At 42.9% G+C, this 15705-nt stretch overlaps 1 protein-coding gene across 3 annotated transcripts in view; it reads right to left on the reverse strand.

The window, feature by feature from the left end:
* The window catches only part of LOC135515933 (SPRY domain-containing SOCS box protein 4-like), a 110913-nt gene extending 98539 nt beyond the window's left edge, over positions 1-12374 (reverse strand). Inside the window, exons 1-2 of one of the 3 annotated variants that reach the window (XM_064939813.1) lie at positions 12170-12374; positions 10096-10237 (exon numbers count right to left, since the gene is read on the reverse strand). The gene's annotated coding sequence lies outside the window, so the exon portion shown is untranslated. Of the gene's footprint in view, positions 1-10095; positions 10238-10418; positions 10519-12169 lie in introns of those variants that run through there. The other 2 variants (XM_064939828.1, XM_064939819.1) reach the window with 2 other exon arrangements.
* Between the last annotated feature and the right edge of the window lie 3331 nt (positions 12375-15705).

Here is a 15705-nt window from a genome sequence, read left to right on the forward strand (position 1 = left end):
TAAGCTGAGAGAGGCTGGAATGAAGGCTTGTAGGCCTGTTGTAAGGCAGGTCTCACCATACATCACCGGCAACAACGTCGACTATGGGCACAAACCCACCGTTGCTGGAACGGTGGGTTTGTGGATGATGGTTGGATTCACGTTTATCATCAAAGGAATGAGCGTTACGCCGAGGCCTGTACTCTGGAGCGGGATCGATTTGGAGGTGGAGGGTCCATCACAGCATCATCGGACTGAGCTCGTCGTCATTGCAGGCAATCGGAACGCTATGCGTTACAGGGAAGACATCCTCCCCCCTCATGTGGTACCCTTCCTGCAGGCTCGCCCTAACATGACCATCCAGCATGAAAATGCCACCAGCCATACTGCTTGTACCCTCGCAAGGCTGCAGGCCCAGACAGCATCCCCAGCCGCACCCTCATAGAATGCGCAGACCAGCTGGCTGGTGTGTTTACAGACATAATCAATCCCTATCCCAGTATGCTGTTCCCACATGCTTCAAGAGGGCCACCATTGTTCCTGTTCCCAAGAAAGCTAAGGTAACTGAGCTAAAACGATTACCTCCCCGTAATACTCACTTCCGTCATCATGAAGTGCTTTGAGAGACTAGTCAAGGACCATATCACCTCCACCCTACCTGACACCCTAGACCCACTCCAATTTGCTTACCGCCCAAATAGGTCCACAGACGATGCAATCTCAACCACACTGCACACTGCCCTAACCCATCTGGACAAGAGGAATACCTATGTGAGAATGCTGTTCATCGACTCCAGCTCGGCATTTAACACCATAGTACCCTCCAAGCTCGTCATCAAGCTCGAGACCCTGGGTCTCGACCCCGCCCTGTGCAACTGGGTACTGGACTTCCTGACGGGCCGCCCCCAGGTGGTGAGGGTAGGCAACAACATCTCCACCCCGCTGATCCTCAACACTGGGGCCCAACAAGGGTGCGTTCTGAGCCCTCTCCTGTACTCCCTGTTCACCCACGACTGCGTGGCCACTCGCCTCCAACTCAATCATCAAGTTTGCGGATGACACAGTGGTAGGCTTGATTACCAACAACGACAAGACGGCCTACAGGGAGGAGGTGAGGGCCCTCGGTGTGGTGTCAGGAAAATAACCTCACACTCAACGTCAACAAAACTAAGGAGATGATTGTGGACTTCAGGAAACAGCAGAGGGAACACCACCCTATACACGTCGATGGAACAGTAGTGGAGAGGGTAGTAAGTTTTAAGTTCCTCGGCATACACATCACAGACAAACTGAATTGGTCCACCCACACAGACAGCATCGTGAAGAAGGCGCAGCAGCGCCTCTTCAACCTCAGGAGGCTGAAGAAATTCGGCTTGTCACCAAAAGCGCTCACAAACTTCTACAGATGCACAATCGAGAGCATCCTGGCGGGCTGTATCACCGCCTGGTACGGCAACTGCTCCGCCCACAACCGTAAGGCTCTCCAGAGGGTAGTGAGATCTGCACAACGCATCACCGGAGGCAAACTACCTGCCCTCGAGGACACCTACACCACCCGATGTTACAGGAAGGCCATAAAGATCATCAAGGACAACAACCACCCGGGCCACTGCCTGTTCACCCCGCTATCATCCAGAAGGCGAGGTCAGTACAAGTGCATCAAAGCTGGGACAGAGACTGAAAAACAGCTTCTATCTCAAGGCCATCACTGTTAAACAGCCACCAGTAACATTGAGTGGCTGCTGCCAACACACTGACTCAACTCCAGCCACTTTAATAATGGGAATTGATGGGAAATGTAAAATATATCACTAGCCACTTTAAACAATGCTACCTAATATAATGTTTACATACCCTACATTATTCATCTCATATGTATACGTATATACTGTACTCTATATCACCTACTGCATCTTTATGTAACACATGTATCACTAGCCACTTAACTATGCCACTTTGTTTACATACTCATCTCATATGTATATACTGTACTCGATATCATCTGTATCTTGCCTATGCTGCTCTGTACCATCACTCATTAATATACCTTTATGTACATATTCTTGGTGGAAGAATTTGGTAACATCTCACAGCAAGTACTGGGGAGGAAAAAAATGGTGCAGGCCATGAGGAGATGCACTGCAGTAGTTAATGCAGCTGGTGGCCACACCAGATACTGACTTATTTTTGATTTTGCCCCCCCCCCTTTGTTCAGGGACACATTCAATTTCTGTTAGTCACACATCTGTGGAACTTGATCAGTTTGTCTCAGTTGTTGAATCTTGTTATCTTCATACAAATATTTTACATGTTAAGTTTGCTGAAAATAAAATGCAGTTGACAGTGAGAGGACATTTTTTTTACTGAGAACATTAATATGGGCCATTTTCATATATATACACTAATTAGCATAACACAGCGGACATAAATCTTCCTACAAAATCTTCCTATTCATGAAGATCACAAATGAAATATATTGAGACACAGCTTAGCCTTTTGTTAATCACACTGTCATCTCAGATTTTAAAAATATGCTTTACAGCCAACGCTAGACAAGCATGTAAGTTTATCATGGCATAATGCTATGCTAGGCTCTGCTGGCAGCAGGCAACATTTTCACAAAAATAAGAAAAGCAATCAAATTAAATAATTGACCTTTGAAGAACTTCAGATGTTTTCACTCAGGAGACTCCCAGTTAGATAGCAAATGTTCCTTTTCTCCAAAAATATTATTTTTGCAGGCAAAAATAGCTCCCGTTTGTTCGTCACGTTTGGCTGAGAAATCGACCGGAAAATGCGGTCACTAGAACGGCAAACTTTTTTCCAAATTAGCTCCATAATAAGCGACAGAAACATGGCAAACGTAGTTTAGAATCAATCCTCAAGGTGTTTCACATATCTATTCGATAATATATCCGTCGGGACAATTGGTTTCTCATAAGAAGCGATCGGAAAAATGGCTACCTCAGTACTTTATGCAAGATTTTCTTCGGGAGCCATCATGTGACCGCTTGCTCAATGTGGTCCCTTACGGCTATTCTTCAACATAAATGCGTAAAAAGACATCACAATGCTGTAGACACCTTGGGGAATACGTAGAAAACGTAAGCTCATTCGTAGCTCATTGGCATGAAGCGGTTTCAAAAAAATGCGGCACTTCCTGATTGGATTTTTATCTGGGTTTCGCCTGTAACAGTTGTTGCACGCACGGACAATATCTTTGCAGTTTTGGAAACGTCAGTGTTTTCTATCCAAAGCTGTCAATTATATGCATAGTCGAGCATCTTGTCGTGACAAAATATCCCGTTTATCCCAATGTGTACTTAACCACTGCTGGCTTGCTTCTGAAGCTAAGCAGGGTTGGTCCTGGTCAGTTCCTGGATGGGAGACCAGATGCTGCTGGAAGTGGTGTTGGAGGGCCAGTAGGAGGCACTCTTTCCTCTGGTCTAAAAAAATATCCCAATGCCCCAGGGCAGTGATTGGGGACACTGCCCTGTGTAAGGTGCAGTCTTCCGGATGGGACGTTAAACGGGTGTCCTGACTCTGAGGTCATTAAAGATCCCATGGCACTTATCGTAAGAGTAGGGGTGTTAACCCCGGTATCCTGGCTAAATTCCCAATCTGGCCCTCAAACCATCATGGTCACCTAATAATCCCCAGTTTACAATTGGCTCATTAATCCCCCTCCTCTCCCCTGTAACTATTCCCCAGGTCGTTGCTGCAAATGAGAATGTGTTCAGTCAATTTACCTGGTAAAATAATGGATAAATAAAAATAAATAAAAACCCATAAACATCAATGCCTTTCTTAAAATCAATACACAAGTATACATTTTTTAAACCTGCATATTTAGCTAAAAGAAATCCAGGTTAGCAGGCAATATTAACCAGGTGAAATTGTGTCACTTCTCTTGCATTCACTGCACGCAGAGTCAGGGTATATGCAACAGTTTGGGCCGCCTGGCTCTTTGCGAACTAAGTTTCAAGAATTTTACGCAATTATGACCCAACATTGAAGGTTGTGCAATGGAACAGGAATATTTAGACTCGTGGATGCCACCCGTTAGATAAAATACGGAACAAAAATTGTTTGAGGGGATAGTTTCCAGATTTGACCTAAGGTTCGTATTTCTGTGTGTTTATTATAGTTAAGTCTATGATTTGATATAGCAGTCTGTCTGAGGGGTGGTAGGCAGCAGCAGGCTCAATTGTCGACGCGTTATAATTCCGGTAATAACTTGCGGCTGAACTTGAAAGGGGTTCCTTCATTATTTTACCGTTCATGTCTTCCATCGAGAATGTCTTGATCAAGTTCAAATAAGGTCTGTGTTTCGTGCAGGCTTAAACCGCCTTGGCATTTTGATACCCGTGTAAATCTCACTAGGATATGGTAACGTTTGTCAACATATTTTCATAAATTCACTCTATAAAAAAAAGTTTTGCTTATATTTAGCCAATATTAATCAGTTACCTTGTCCTATGGATATCTACAGTTATAAAATTGGCAAGGTGGTGTAAGCCTACACAAAACAGACCTTATTGTAAAGTAAGGTCACGCTTTTCAGATTTTGCTAGGTGTCATGGGAATTACGACTCGCATTTTGGTAGTCAATTCTTACCATGTCCATTATTAAAAATAGGATTTCCTGCATATAGAAATAACAGTTTTTGTTTAACATTCACCACAGGTAACATACTCTATTCAAACAGTTGAGAGTATTTGTCTCCTAAAGCAGACTCTTCAGTATCATTGTCACTTCAGAGCTGTGTGGGTGTTTTACAGATGGTAGAGAAAAGCAGAACACCATGTGGGACTATTACATGGAATTGGCACCAGAGAAAGCAAGGTGTCTTATTTGTGATAAAGATGTAAGCATGGGGTCATACCACCAACCTGTGGAATCACCTTAAGAACACCCATAATATGTATTTTATTGAGTTAAAAAGTGTTCATTCAGTATTGTTGCAATTGATATACATACACTTATTTAAAAAAAAAATGTTTTAAAAGCCAATTAAAATCGGTATCGGATTTTTTGCCCTCCAATAAAATTGGTATCGGCGTTAAAAAAAATCATAATCAGTCGACCTCAACTTCAGACGTTTGGAAATTGCTCCCAAGGCTGAACCAGACAAATTTCTGAGGTCTTGGCTGATTTCTTTTGATTTTCCCATGGTGTCAAGCAAAGAGGCACCGAGATTAAAGGTAGGTCTTGAAATACAGCCACAGGTACACCTCCAAGTGACTCGAATTATGTCAATTAGCCTATCAGAATCTTCTAAAGCCATGACATGTTCTGGAATTTTCCAAGCTGTTTAGAAGGCACAGTCAACTTACTGTATATGAACTTCTGACCCACTAGATTTGTGAGTGAATTATAAGTGAAATAGGACCCTAATTGATTGCACCCAAATTAGCCCTTTTAAATGTATAGGATTCATATAATCTTCAATAAACAATATAGTACCCAACATATGATTTGGACCATAATTATTTAGAATTAATAAAACATGGAAATATATATATTATAATATATATAATATATATTATATACACACACACATACACATACACACCCACACCAAACCCAGATCTCTATGCTTGACATGTAGTATGGAGCGGCATCTTGGAGTATTGCTTCTACATCCTATGTAACGTAATCCCTGTTAATCTGGTGATGTTTCCCACCCTGTTCAGAGGAATTAGTACCTAATGCAAGCAACTTCAATGGCTATAGATTAGTGTGAAAGTACCAGGTTTTTCCCACTAGATGCCACTGTTCCTGCTACTCCATTTTGCTCATGTTTATTAAAAGGGATCACACCATGTCTTCAATGAAAACTTGCTTGCGCGACTGCTGGTGCTGCTTGTTTCAGCAGAAGGGTGGTGGAGGGGCGAGAGAGGAGCAGAGGCCAGTGTGTGTGGCACAGAGGGAAAAAGACTCATGCTAGTTAGACAAACACCTTTTTTGGATTTTATTTAACTAGGCAAGTCCGTTGTGAACAAATTTGGATTTACAATGACGGCCAACCAAAAGGCCTCCTGCAGGGTTGGGGGCTGGGATAAAAAAAATATTAGGACAAAAACACATCACGACAAGAGAGACAACACAACATAAAGAGAGATCTAAGACGACAACATAGCATGGCAGCAACAGCACATGGTAGCAGCACAAAACAGGGTACAAACATTGTTGGGCACAGACAACAGCACAAAGGGCAAGAAGGTAGAGACAACAATACATCACATAAAGCAGCCACAACTGTCAGTAAGAGTGTCCATGATTGAGTCTTTGAATGAAGAGATTGAGATAAAACTGTCCAGTTTTGAGTGTTTGTTGCAGCTCGTTCCAGTCGCTAGCTGCAGCGAACTGAAAAGACGAGACCCAGTGATGTGTATGCGTCGGGGACCTTTAACAGAATGTGACTGGCAGAACGGGTGTTGTATGTGGAGGATGAGAGCTGCAGTAGATATCTCAGGGGGGAGTGAGGCCTAAGAGGGTTTTATAAATAAGCATCAACTAGTGGGTCTTGCGATGGGTATACAGAGATGACCAGTTTACAGAGTATAGAGTGCAGTGATGTGTCCTATAAGGAGCATTGGTGGCAAATCTGATGGACGAATGGTAAAGAACATCTAGCCGCTCGAGAGCACCCTTACCTGCTGATCTATAAATTACGTCTCTAATCTAGCATGGGTAGGATGGTCATCTGAACCAGGGTTATAATTTGGCAGCTGGGGTGAAAGAGGAGCGACTACAATAGGAGGAAACCAAGTCTAAATTTAACATTAGCCTCAAGCTTTGATATGTGCTGAGAGAAGGACAGTGTACCATCTAGCCACTCCCAAGTACTTGTATGAGGTGACTAGCTCAAGCTCTCAACCCCCAGGAGGTAGTAATCACACCTGTGGGGAGAGAGACAGTCTCACCAAAACCACATGACCTTTGTTTTGGAGGTGTTCAGAACAACGTTAAAGGGGAATGGAAACAATAAGATTTAGAACGCCAGCTAACTGTCAATCGCCACATTGGTATTGTTGCGTCACTGCCAGGAGAGAAAATGTTGGAACTCCCAAAAATGGCTGAACAAGTACTTCCAACACTTTTTACCTGTTGAGTGTAGGGGGCAGTATTTGGATGAAAAATGTACCCAAATGAAACTGCCTATTTTTCTCAGGCCCAGAATATGTATATAATTGTCAGATTAGGATAGAAAACACTAAAGTTTCCAAAACTGTCAAAATATTGTCCATGAGTATAATAGAACTGATATTGCAGGCGAAAACCTAAGGAAAATCCAACTAGGAAGTGCCTCTTATTTTGAAAGCTCTCTGTTCCATTGCATGCCTTCCCTCCATTTAAAGGGATATCAACCAGAGTCCTTTCCCTATGACTTCCACAAGGTGTGAACAGTCTTTAGACTGTTTCAGCCTTTTATTCTGAAAAATGAGCAAAAACGATCACATCGCATCAGTGGATGGCTGGGTGCCAGCAGAGTTTTGCATGCGCAACAGCTTGGAGCAGATATTTTCTCTCTCCTATAGAAAAAGCTTTGGTCCAGTTAAAATATTATCTATTATAAAAACCTGAGGATTGATTATAAAAAACGTTTGACATGTTTCTACAAACTTCACGGATACTATTTGGAATTTGTCTGCCCATCATGACATACACGAACCTGTGGATTTCTGAACAAAATGCGCCAACAAAATTGAGGTTTTTGTATATAAAAATAATCTTTATCAAACAAAAAGGAACATTTGTGCAACTGGGAGTCTCGTGAGTGCAAACATCCAAAGATCAAAGGTAAGCGATTCATTTTATTGCTTTTCTAACCAATCTACTTTGCTGTTTGTAATGTTTTGTCTGTTGAGAGATTTCCTAACATGAAAACTGATAGCTTTTGCTGTAAAGCTTTTTTATTTGACACACCAGGTGGATTAACAAGCTAAGATGTTTTTTGCTATAATGCACTTGTGATTTCATTCAAATTACATATTTTCGTAATTTAATTTGAATTTGGCGCTCTGCAAATTCAGCGGATGTTGGCGAAAATGATCCCGCTAAACGGGATGGCTGCACCAAGAAGTTAATAGAAATAGGCCTATAGCAGCTGGATCAGCTTGATCTCCCCCTTTATTTAAAGGACTAACCGTTACTGCCATCCAAGCAATGGGAACCTCCCCTGAGGAGAGAAGGGTTAAAAAGGATCAGAGATAGGCTTGGCAATGATAAGGGCAGTAACCTTAAAGAAGAAAGGGTCTAAACCATCTAAAATCAGATGATGTTTGTTTGTTTTGTTTTTTGGGGGGGGGGGGGGGTTGGGGGAGCTTAAGGAGCTCCTTTAGAACCTCGTCTCAGTGACCGCCTGCAGGGAGAAACTTTGTAATGCGGCAGGGGGGAAAAAAAGAGGGAGAAGCATTGGGGATAGTCGCATTGGAAGGGGTGGGAGATGAGGAAATGTTGGACGGGCAGGGAGGCATGGCTGAGTCGAATAGGAATCCTTACTTAATGAAGTGGTGATTGAAGAGCTCAGCCATGTGCTTCTTGTCAGTAACAACCACAGCATCAACATTAAGGGACACGGGCAGCTGTGAGGGCGGTTTATTCTCCAGGTCTTTAACCGTTTCCCAGAACTTCTTGGGGTTAGACCCACAGAGCGAGCAGGGTTCCTTAAAGTAACCAACTTTGGCCTCCCGGATAGCCTGAAGTGAACTTATTTCTCATTTGCCTGAACTAGAGCCAGTTGGCCTGAGTATGCGTGTGCCGGGCCTTTTGCCAAATGCAATTCTTGAGGTGGAGTAACTCTGCAAGATCAGTCGAACCAGGGGCTGAACCTGTTTTTAATTCTCTTTATGGGGTGTGTTAAGATCATTGAAGAGATTTTAAAAAAGAAGGTTCAAGCATCCTCAACAGAGGGGAACAAGCAGATTCTATACCAGGTCATGAAGGAAGGCTTGCTTATTATTAGGATTTTAGCAAGCGTCTTTGACAAATCAGGACATTTCACTGAGCAGCCATTACGAATACAGCCTGTAAAACAGTGATCACTAAGGGTATTACAGAAAGACTGGTACCCATCAGGATTATTTGTGAGGATAACGTCAAGAAGAGTAGCCTTTTCTGGGTGTTTGGAGTCACATCTTGCGGGATTGGTAATAATGAGAAAGATTTAGGGAGTCCCATTGCTTTAAGACTTGGTCAGGTGGTTTAAGCATGTCCCAGTTCAGGTCACCTAGCAGGAAAAATTCAGACTTAGTGTAAGGGACCAGGAGAGAGCTTAGGGCAGGTAGGGTACAGGCCAGTGCTGATGGAGGACGATAACAACCCGCAACAGTCCATTAAGAGCCATTTGAAAGTTTAATGCTTATAACCAGTGAATCAAATTGTTTGGGGACAGACTTGGTGGTGACAACCGAGCACTGAAGGTACTTCTTGGTAAAGATAGCCAGACCAAAGGTGGGGGAGTGGCTATAACCTTTTTCGGCAAGACAGAAAGGTTAACATCAGTATTCAAAATACTCTTAACCACGTCTCAGTACTGACCAACATCTGGATTGGAGCTGGGAACCCACACTTTCAATTGATCCATTTTAGGTCAAAAGTTTAGTGTTAATGTGCAGAAAAGCCAGGCTTTTACAAGAGCAGAAAAGAAAGTGAAACAGACAGAGCACAAGTCACAAGTCAAGTGTACACCGACAACAGTAATACAATCAAGGCACGGCAGAGGACAGGGAGAGCACTGCAGTGTTGATTTATGACATTTGAATGTGCATTTGATGGCAACAGGATCATATTGTACAGCAATTTCATCAGGTAACAGGAATACAAAGCCGGCGAGTGGTTAGAACAGAATGGGGGGCCAAAAGTATGTAACCAATAGAGTCAGAGTCCCAAGTGTGGGAACAAACAGTCTGTCCCACTGTAGGGCAAACAAAAAGGTTCAGTCACCAAAGCAAGCAGGAGCCATAAGGCAAATAGCAAAGTGCACAAGAAACAAACAAAAAAATTGCGACTTGGGGCTAGCCATTGTAAGTTCAGAGTCACTCGCCCCAACAGTGCCTGTGTGCTGAAGGCAAGCAAAAGCTTGGGAGGGTGGAGTGTGGTGGGGGTACCTGTACCAGACAGGGGAGACAAGCCAGGGCAGACGGTGAACAGATCACCAGGTGGAATCCAAGCAGCAGTGCAGTAGGCAGTGGGAGTAGGAAGCTTTACTTCTGGAGGCAGATTTCTTGAAGAAAATGCCAGTGGATGGCCCTGAACAGCAAGAAAAGTGTGAGAGCTCACATGCAGCTGTGAGCCTTAACTTAGCATTCAGTCATTTTAAAGTAAAATATATCATAGTAATGTATTTTCTTCTTGCCTTTTGAAAATAAAAGACAGCTTCAGACTAGACATCACACACAGCTTCAGACTAGACATCACACACACTCAGTACCGGGTTGGATGGTGTTCTCAGGTTTCTGTTTGTTTGCAGGGACAGCATTTGCTGTATAGTTTGAGAATAATAATCATTGGTGGTATGAAGCTCTTCAGGTAATTCCATCAAAAAAAAAAAAAAAAAAAAAAAAAAAACAGTTTGTAGGATTGGAGTTGTGATTTGGAGTGAAGGTTGTAGTAGCGGGTAGTATCCTGTACGTGTCCCTGTCAAAAAAATCCGAGTTTAACTAAATATTTCTCTCAAAACATGCTGAAAAATGCAGGAGCTCATCTGCTCATGACCGCTCTGTGATAATAAATTATTACCATAGGTTATTTATCATACCATCTGGTAGTGCCGGTCTTGATTGAATCAAATCGTTGGAAAAAAGCTAGCTAGCTAGCTAGTCTCCAGCTAGCTAACTAAAGTAGCAAGGCTAATTGAGGCTATTTTGCTGCCCTCTCAGGTCCTTGTCTACAACAACTTCACAACAGCCTCCCTGTTGGTTGATCATTGTAGCCAACTCATCCTCAATTAGCCAATTTAAAATTACAGAATTAAAGATTTGAATCAATGCAAAATGGAGTTCACTTACTCTACAGAGCCTGACTGTAGCACCACTTTGAATTAACAAAAACAACAAGCTACACCTATATATAGTGTGTAGACTACCTGTGCATCTTTTATAATGGGGCACACAAATACTGCAATAAAACTGCCATTTTTTTTTTTTAATGCATGGAATGTAATAGTATATCCTTGTAGAAGTGTCAAATATTTTTGCTCTGTTTAAAGTTAAATTATCTAAATAAAAACTCCCATGTAGCCTAATCAAATACCAAAGTCTGTTCAGATATTCAATATAACTGTGCCCATCCCTAACATGGATTGACTCTAGTATGAAGGTTGAGAGGGAGGAAAGCAATTAAAGACATTTGAGACACTGATCAAATGCAATACTAGAATTAGTTATTGGGAAAATAAAAAATACAATTTAAAGTGACACACCACCCTTTTCATCTCAACAAAGAGTAAAAAAGGTCAAACAAAAGTATATACTCGAGATTCTGTCAGTACAGGTGTGTGCAAACAGAGACCACCACCATAATCCATGCCCTGCATGACACAGAACATGGTGTATCAGAGACACAATCAAGTAACCTTGTCCCACCATTTGAGATGTGATATAATATATCAGTTGGCCATGTGAACGAGTAAACGAGGTGCCCACATGGTATGTACACAAAACATGGAGAGAAACACAAGAGGACAAATGAGTGAATACTCGGCGATAGGCAAATGTTACAAGAGCTTTTCCCTTCGTGGATCAAATATAAATCACTGTCTTGACGTAGGATTAAAGTAAGTGACTGACATCCGGCCAAGGAAGAAGACGTCATTATGAAACACCGGTTTGCCAGCCAATGTAATTAGATTAGAACCAGATAAATCAATATGATATTAAAAAAAAGAAACCAACTTTCGAGTAATAGGTTATTTTGTCTTGAATGATTATTCAACTAAAATCATTGGTTTACCTAGGTTACCATTAGACACACTAATGGGAACTTAGAACACATTTGAAAACACCTGAAACTGATATTAAAAGATATTTTAAACTACAAATAAGTAGCCTGCATATTCATAGGTTGTCGAGTGTACCAAAATAAACTAATTTGTATACACATTGTTATTCTTTGCAGAATTTTTCGCTTTAACTTAAACGAGCGCTTTCCATTTTGAAGGCACGTAAACATTGGAACACTCACCGTCGAGAAGTCAACTTCAAAGCGACAATTGTGAAGAATGTCAACGCCACAGGACACTCGCAAAGTTATTTCGCGTACAAAAAACCCACTTAATATTAATAAAATGTTACCGATAAAATTGTAACAACCCACCGCATTCGTTTCTTTGTTACTTCATAATCGCTCGAGCACACAGAGGCAGGCCTAATCTCAATTTATTTTCCTCGCGTCCTCGCTCGTCACCTCCTTCTCAAAACCAATTGGATGAGAAAGCAAGAGGTCCCGCCCCTTTGACCTTCTCCTCCAATGAGTTTTGAGAAGGAGGCTTGGAGAGAGGACGCGACATCCACATTTGAGAAAAGGCCACAGTCAATGAGATTTGAATGCATGTCAATATTCATTCAATTGTCCGGGGAAATTTTGCATTGGGGGAAAGTTGATTGCATTAAGTTTTAGACCCGGGCTGCCTGCCGGGCGTGGGCAAGGTGTCGGTTCAAAGCCCACGGCGAAAATGGTTCAAAACAAAAGTGAGGTAATTAGCACATGGAGTAATGAGTATGATTCTTTGTTTTCTCATGCAAAAGTACTTTATCTGCCTTCCCAATGAAAACTAATTTTAATTCAAACGTTTAATGGGAACATGATGTATGTTTCTGGACAATGCACCATATGCTGCCTTGTTGACAATATGACCGAGCGTAGATTACTATTCGATTTGAGATGGGCGCTCCTCGACGCTTTGTCATAATACGGAGCTCCGAGGAATGCTTTGAAGCAGTGTGTGGATGCTTGTAACGCTTTATCATAAGTATATAATCAATGACGTCAAAAGATTCATTTGATCACGTGATTTTTCAAACTTGCTCGTTCCAAGATTCAGATTTCGCAGTGGTTCTGGTGCTTTCTTCGATTCCAAGCTGCTTTCAAACAACGACCTCCACTGGACACCGTACATACAAATATATAAACACAACATGCAACGATTTTACTGTTACAGTTCATATAAGGAAATCAGTCAGCTGAAAATAATTTGTTAGGCCCAAATCTATGGATTTCACCATTCCTGGGGCGCAACCACGGGTGGGCCTGTGAGGTCTGGCAGAGACCAAACAAAGGAAATCGATGTCTTTTATATTGTTTTGAAAAGTAGGGAGACAAAGATCTATGATTAATTAATTGATCTTCAGAACCTCTTCCATGGTTGTGTGGATGACCTGAGGGCCCATCGCTCGGGTTGGAAACGTACATCCTCTTTGCATCGAGTTATGGCTAAAGAGAGCACCACTGAAGCCTACATAGTTTACAGCGGGATTTACAGTGTACAAAACATTAGGAACACCGGCTCTTTCCATGACAGCCTCACCGGGTGAATGCTATGATCCCTTATTGATGTCACCTGTTAAATCCACTTCAATCGGTGTAGATAAATCAAATCAAATTTTATTTGTCACATACATATGGTTAGCAGATGTTAATGCGAGTGTAGCGAAATGCTTGTGCTTCTAGTTCCGACAATGCAGTAATAACCAACAAGTAATCTAACAATTCCAAAACTACTGTCTTACACTTGTGTGTATAAGGGGATAAAGAATATGTACATAAAGATATATGAATGAGTGATGGTACAGAGCAGCACAGGCAAGATACAGTAGATGGTATCGAGTACAGTATATACATATGAGATGAGTATGTAAACAAAGTGGCATAGTTAAGTGGCTAGTGATACATGTATTACATAAAGATGCAGTAGGTGATATAGAGTACAGTATATACGTATACATATGAGATGAATAATGTAGGGTATGTAAACATTATATTAGGTAGCATTGTTTAAAGTGGCTAGTGATATATTTTACATTTCCCATCAATTCCCATTATTAAAGTGGCTGGAGTTGAGTCAGTGTGTTGGCAGCAGCCACTCAATGTTACTGGTGGCTGTTTAACAGTGATGGCCTTGAGATAGAAGCTGTTTTTCAGTCTCTCAGTCCCAGCTTTGATGCACTTGTACTGACCTCGCCTTCTGGATGATAGCGGGGTGAACAGGCAGTGGCTCGGGTGGTTGTTGTCCTTGATGATCTTTATGGCCTTCCTGTAACATCGGGTGGTGTAGGTGTCCTCGAGGGCAGGTAGTTTGCCTCCGGTGATGCGTTGTGCAGATCTCACTACCCTCTGGAGAGCCTTACGGTTGTGGGCGGAGCAGTTGCCGTACCAGGCGGTGATACAGCCCGCCAGGATGCTCTCGATTGTGTATCTGTAGAAGTTTGTGAGCGCTTTTGGTGACAAGCCAAATTTCTTCAGCCTCCTGAGGTTGAAGAGGCGCTGCTGCGCCTTCTTCACGATGCTGTCTGTGTGGGTGGACCAATTCAGTTTGTCTGTGATGTGTATGCCGAGGAACTTAAAACTTACTACCCTCTCCACTACTGTTCCATCGATGTGGATAGGGGGGTGTTCCCTCTGCTGTTTCCTGAAGTCCACAATCATCTCCTTAGTTTTGTTGACGTTGAGTGTGAGGTTATTTTCCTGACACCACACTCCGAGGGCCCTCACCTCCTCCCTGTAGGCCGTCTCGTCGTTGTTGGTAATCAAGCCTACCACTGTTGTGTCGTCCGCAAACTTGATTGAGTTGGAGGCATGTGTGGCCACGCAGTCGTGGGTGAACAGGGAGTACAGGAGAGGGCTCAGAACGCACCCTTGTTGGGCCCCAGTGTTGAGGATCAGTGGGGTGGAGATGTTGTTGCCTACCCTCACCACCTGGGGGCGGCCCGTCAGGAAGTCCAGTACCCAGTTGCACAGGGCGGGGTCGAGACCCAGGGTCTCGAGCTTGATGACGAGCTTGGAGGGTACTATGGTGTTAAATGCCGAGCTGGAGTCGATGAACAGCATTCTCACATAGGTATTCCTCTTGTCCAGATGGGTTAGGGCAGTGTGCAGTGTGGTTGAGATTGCATCGTCTGTGGACCTATTTGGGCGGTAAGCAAATTGGAGTGGGTCTAGGGTGTCAGGTAGGGTGGAGGTGATATGGTCCTTGACTAGTCTCTCAAAGCACTTCATGATGACGGAAGTGAGTATTACGGGGCGGTAGTCGTTTAGCTCAGTTACCTTAGCTTTCTTGGGAACAGGAACAATGGTGGCCCTCTTGAAGCATGTGGGAACAGCAGACTGGGATAGGGATTGATTGAATATGTCCGTAAACACACCAGCCAGCTGGTCTGCGCATGCTCTGAGGGCACGGCTGGGTATGCCGTCTGGGCCTGCAGCCTTGCGAGGGTTAACACGTTTAAATGTTTTACTCCCCTCGGCTGCAGTGATAAAGGGGAGGAGACAGGTTAAAGAAGGATACTTAAGCCTTGAGACATGGAGTGTATGTGTGACATTTGAGGGTGAATGGGCAAAACAAAATATTTAACTGCCTTTGAACATGGTATGGTAGTAGGTGCCAGGCGCACATGTTTGAGTGTGTCAAGAACTGCAACGCTGCTGGGTTATTCACACTCAGTTTCCCATGTGTATCAAAAATGGTCCACCATCCAGCCGACTTGACAACTGTGGGAAGCATT

This window comes from Oncorhynchus masou, chromosome 3 (assembly GCF_036934945.1).
Source record: "Oncorhynchus masou masou isolate Uvic2021 chromosome 3, UVic_Omas_1.1, whole genome shotgun sequence".
NCBI lineage: Eukaryota > Metazoa > Chordata > Actinopteri > Salmoniformes > Salmonidae > Oncorhynchus > Oncorhynchus masou.